The 6,000-nt window shown below is 34.5% G+C and overlaps 1 pseudogene across 1 annotated transcript; it reads right to left on the reverse strand.

Moving 5' to 3' along the window:
- Positions 1-3,560: 3,560 nt before the first annotated feature.
- LOC147508762 (xyloglucan endotransglucosylase protein 1-like) lies at positions 3,561-4,908 on the reverse strand (annotated as a pseudogene). Its single transcript, XR_015218208.1, has 3 exons — positions 4,575-4,908; positions 4,264-4,457; positions 3,561-4,173 (listed from the first exon to the last, which is right to left on the reverse strand). The product of XR_015218208.1 is annotated as a xyloglucan endotransglucosylase protein 1-like (transcript).
- Between the last annotated feature and the right edge of the window lie 1,092 nt (positions 4,909-6,000).

Here is a 6,000-nt window from a genome sequence, read left to right on the forward strand (position 1 = left end):
ACAAACACAACCAATGATGGTTGTGCAAGCGTTAATGTGTGCACAAGAGTTTGAAGCTCTGCGCAGATTCACCTCAAGCAAAAGAGGAAGAAGTGACCAAAGACATGATTCTTTTGATTCTGTTTATTTATTACCGCTTTTATTCACCTCAAGCTCTGCAGATTTTGTTTTATTTCTTGGACTGAATGAATGAGTGTTTTTTGCAGGGGATCGAGTGTTTACAAAGCAAGTAAATGTTGATCTTTGGTGGTTGGTTGGAAAGACATCTTTGTCTTTTTGGGGGGTTGTAAAGACAGATTAATATGCTCCTTTTGTTTTGTCCCCGTCATTTGAACTATGACTTTTGGTTAGGTTTGGTTCAGTTAATGAATGCTTTTGGTTAGGTTGGTTATGTCTTGTCTTTTGGTGTGGTGTTGTAATGAATGTAGAAACTTGGAATGCAATATGAAGTAGGATTTCTGTACTTACAGTGTTTATGTAATGGATGAAGTTTGTTTTGTACTGGATGCGTTTTTGTAAGGCCCTTTTTGTAATATATATAGGGGTGCAACTTCAATTTCTTCTTAGATAATAGACTTCATTACATAGTAATACATAGCAATACAGTTAGCAGTACACAATCCCTCACACACTAACACGTACTATTGGCACAAACATTAGGTAGATGACACCCCCGTGCATAGGCTACACACTTCACACACTCAAATTCTTCTTTGCACAAAGTTGCAAACTTCATTCTCAACTTTTTGTCAAAGTAGATCCACTCCATTAACACTACATTGCTCAAACGAAAGCACTTCAACTTCTTGAATTCTAGAATTCCTTGTTCTCCTTGCTTAACACGACCAAAACCACTTTCATAAAGCCACAAAGAACAAGCACGAGGGCAATGCATCCCAAAGTACTTACATGTAGGAGCATAATGCCCAACTTCAAAACATAATTGACAAACCCGCAAAACAAACATAAATTGAAATTTAGTCATTCCATTTACATATGTTTTTTGTTTTGGCCCCCATGCTTCAAAATAACTTTTAAGCTTTTAGCCCTTCCTCCATTAATGGATGGGGATATCCTTCAAACAAAATACAAACCTTTGGTGCACCAATGATGACAACTTCACTACCCCCATTGTATTATTTGATTTGGAGTCGACATGAGCAAAACCAATAAACAATTGGTCCAAGATTATAGATGACCAAAATATCCGTTGGGAGCAACATTCAAAGCTCAACGGCTAGTCACTAATAACCCTTGATCCCAACCGTTGGATTTGGACATCCCATTAGTTTTGTTAAAAAAAAACAAGTGTGGCATCGTGAGGGGTATTTAGGCCATTTTGAAATTATGAGGAGCAAAACCTACGGAAATCTTTTCAACTAACTAACCCTCAAAAACCAATTACGCAACTTACAGGAGCCAAATAATCCCTATTAAAAGTGGGGCCAAAACGAATTAACCCAACAATTTAATTGTGCAAACGTGTATGTGTAACATTGGACATAGTTTATTTCAATAAAGTAGTCTTTCGCTGTTATACTATCAAGAAATGGGCCTCAAATTTCCCTCAATCAAATCTGTTATATATAAACTCCTCATCCACGAGCATTAAAGTATAAAAAACCTCCCTATTATTTAGGCCTTGCCAAATAAACTCCTCGCTTTTGAAATTGTAAGCAATTTGCGGTCTAATTTTTATCCCCTTAAATTTTTGGTTTCCTATTATACCCTTTTCAATAAATCAAAATCGTTTGGAGACAAACTACCTTTTCCAATAAAGCAGCGAAGATTCTTCGTTACACTAAAAAAATAACACTGATTTCTTGTGATATAAAATTGGTTCATGGATAACCATATTTTATAGGTACAAATTTGAGTGGTATATTCAAGGTGGGGGAGAAGTTGAATATGCTCACTACGTATTTGTGGAAATGCCCAAGAGGAAAATAAAATGAATGAAAGCAGTAGTGTTGCAAGAGGAAAATAAAAAGCAAACCGAAATGAACTAACAATTGTAACTAAATTTTTAAATTTGAACAAACATGACTTCCGATTTTTCCCCAAAAAAAAAAATTTATATTTAAGTTGGTTAACATGATTTATTTTTTTTTTACATATGAAAACCCATTTGCATAGTAGTTATTGAAACCTAACATGTCCAGAATTTGAGATAACGTGATGAAAGTTTATATTTTTTCATAGTAGTTAACCTATGAATATATTAACAATAATAGTACAAAGATATAAAACACTCCCGAAGTTATGATGGTTCTCGAATGATGATACCACTATCTTGACTTTGAGTTCCCCCCCACTTATTTTTTTTTCGAATTTGAATTTTTGCCTTTTATTTAACTATGCTTGTAAGATTTTGATTATGTGTAGTGGTTGTGCTTCTCTAACATTGTCTTTGTGATTATACCATCGTGAAACACCATAAACAATTTTCCAAATGGTATTTCTTTGTTCAATTCACAATATGGTCATCTCTAAAAGTTTCTTTAAAATCTTGAACATGACCCCTACTATCCGTTGTACACCTTCTTGTTTACATTATAAGAGAAACCAATTAATAACAAATATCATCTAGGAAAACTTTAAAATGCATAAATGTATTACTATGCAAATTTAAGAATGCAAAGTACAAATACTATACAAATTTAAGAATCAGAGTACAAATACTATGTAAAGTTAAAAATGGAATAAAACTACTATGCAAAGTTAAGAATGCATAGTAAAATTACCACCACACATTACACAAACATGAAAAGCAAATAAAAATATCACCAAATTTAAGAATCTTAGTAAAAATACTATACAAAATTAAGAATGCAAAGTATAAATACTATGCAAAGTTAAGAATGCAGAGTATAATTACCACCACACATTACACAAACATGAAAAAGCAAATAAAAAATACTATGCAAATTTAAGAATGTAGAGTAAAAACAACTACGAAAATATAAAAATGCATAGTAAAACTACTAGATACACAAACATAAAAATCTAAACTTGAAATTGCAAAACTATGAAAACTTAAACCGATTTTAACAAGATTTGGTTTGTTCAGAAGTTTTTTGGACAATCTTTTCAATTTCATCTCCATCTCTTCTAGAACTTGAAGGTTTGATTTTTTTTTTTGATTTTTCAAACGAATTGTAGAGTTTTATTTTTCTCTTTTGTTGCTTTCATTTTTTTGTTAAAAATAGAGAATTTACTAGGGTACTATGAGAATTTGCCAAAATGCTTCAGATCTAAAACCTAGCCAGAGAGATGGAAGCGATAAGAAAGTGTGGTCAAAACAGTAAGTTCATGAGTAACATTTTGGGTAGTTTCTTATTTTATTAAATGTAAGGTTTTGTGGTGAGAAAAGAATTGAGGGGGTTTTAACGTACCGGTTTCTGAGGGAGGGAGATTAAACCCATATCCTGGTTATACTATACATAATTAGATTTTAGTTCAATTCTTCTACTGGCAAACAATCCACTAGTAGTACACGCTCCACACACGCATTAACAAGTTCAAAGAAGAACAAATTATCAGAGTAGGCAAGGTGAACATGACTTCAATTATGTCAACAAAGTTTTATAGCATATAGTTATAGGGTTCCCTTAGTTATATTACAATGTGAGACGAATTCACAAATCCTATCTTCTAAATTTGAAAATAATCAATTGGAGCATAACATTTACTCATAAGGAACATATAATAATAAATGAATAATTACATAAAAATATTCCTAATCTGAAGTTTGTGTATCTAATTCTCTATCTTCAAGACAGATTTGTTGTAGCACATTCTGGGGGTAAGCCTTGAGGGAATCGCTTTGTGTCGGTACAATAGTTGTAGATCATGTAATTCTTTTGCACCCATCTGATTTTATCTTGGCTCGCTGAATCCAACTTTTGCGAAAACCAAGCATTGTTCGAGGAAAGAGAACTTGAATTGCAAGAAGAACCAGAAGATGGTACACAAGCATCAGCAGTAAAGTTCCTATAAGAAGCTGTGAAGGGTGCGAAAGTCCCGTCAGTCTTGACAAGACCACCCCTTGTAGCCCAATCATCAGTATTCCAAAGACTAGAGTGAATTTTCATAGGTTGGCTCTTTGGAAATGGAACACCAAGTGATTCTGAGTTCTTGAATTCTCTTATAGGAGTATCATCAACAGAGAAACTGCAAAGAGAGAGAAATTGATATCGCATTAATCTGATGAAAATCCTTATATATCTCGAGATAAGTACACGTTAAAAGAAGGGTTCTTACATGATGCTTTGAGGATTCTATAAAAGGGAGTATGTGTGGAAATCAGCAGTGGGATCAAACCAAAGGTAAAACTGTTGCTCTTTATTACCCTTTCCCTGGCTAAACACATTGGTGTGAAGAATGTAAGGATCACCACTTACATTCCCCAAGAACTCGAAGTCAATCTCATCATGAGTTGGTCCTTGTGACGATAACTGTAAAACCAACCAACAATGCAACGAAAAACAATTATAAGCCATTGAACTTTAATTTATTTGCATGTTTATGATGAACAGTGCATGAAACGAAGACATAACAACAAATAAGCTTACATAGTAAGCAGTGACAGTGCCAGCAGAGTTCCCAGGAACAAGTTTGAGTTGCATATCAATCTTGCCAAAGAGATATTCATTCTTGGACACAAAGCCAGAGCCAAATGCTTTGTCAAGTGAGAGAGTGAGAAGTTGTCCATTGTTAAGTATTTTACCACGACCATCACCCCATGTGATATCAAAGTCTTGGTAGAAATTACCACCTAAAGTAACCACTAGATGACTGCTTATCAATAGAGAATAGAAGAAGAAGATTGAGGAAGCCATGAGGTATGAGAGCTGTGAGACAGTGAGAGTGCCTGAATTGCGTGAATTTCGTTTGTAAACTTGGATCATTTGGTAGCAATTTATAGCTAGATTCATACACAAAGTTTTGAAGGACAGAAGTTGGTGGAAAGTCCATTTCTACGATATGACCATGTTAAAACTGTACACAGTTGGCCAACTTTAGTCGGATTCAATTTGAGGGAAAGAGTGTGGTGATCGAAAACCTTGCTTCATTTTTGTCTGCTTTTGAGTTTTAGTCACATCACAGCCAATCCATGCCAACAAAAGCAATACGGCGTGACGACACTTTGAAGAGCAGGTAAACACTACACCAACTCTACTTTACAGTGTGCGCTTATTGTATTCCTCGAATCATTGATAGGTATACAGCTCTATCACCACTGCAGCTGATGGGTTGCGACGTTGCGTCGACTTGAATCCAACTTAATACGAACCATGTTTCAAAATGTCGAATTGATTGAATTATTGGAGGTTGGAGTGGTGGACTACACCATATTTTACCAGAGATATTATCACATTGTCGTATCTATGCATTTCATACCGATAATCTAAATACCATAATGTGTGCAGCGAAATTTTACGAATTCCTGTCTCACATTACAAGGGGAATGTCAAATATTTTCATGGACTATGTCAAATATATATATGGACAAGGTAGTTAGACACATAAAACTACTCCTAGAATATACTAAGGGTAATTTCTCAAATAGACCATAAAAATGTCAATTCCTTCTCAATTAGACCACGCCCACACATTTTGACTTTTCAAAAGTTTTTTTACTGTTTTGCCCTTGCGCATACTTCTAGACAAGAACCACGTGGACTAGGAAATTTGGTTTTGTCAGTTCCATCGGTTCCCAACGTGATGTGATTTGTTGTAATTAGCAACCACACGATTATGTTGAGATGAAAACTTGAAAATGAAGGGCCAAGATTGGTTTCGCCAATTTGGATCAAATCATACAGTTTCATCGAGATACAACAAAGGGTAAAATCGTTTTCGCCATTTTTTACTGTATTGTTGAAAGTGAAGTTTGATTGTTGAGATTAGAAAGTGAAGTTTGATGGTTCAAATGATGAGAAAGATAATAGATAAGAACAATAACTTCTTCTTCTTCTTCTTTGTAGGAGGGGTGTC

The sequence above is a fragment of the Coptis chinensis genome, chromosome 3, assembly GCF_015680905.1.
Source record: "Coptis chinensis isolate HL-2020 chromosome 3, ASM1568090v1, whole genome shotgun sequence".
NCBI lineage: Eukaryota > Viridiplantae > Streptophyta > Magnoliopsida > Ranunculales > Ranunculaceae > Coptis > Coptis chinensis.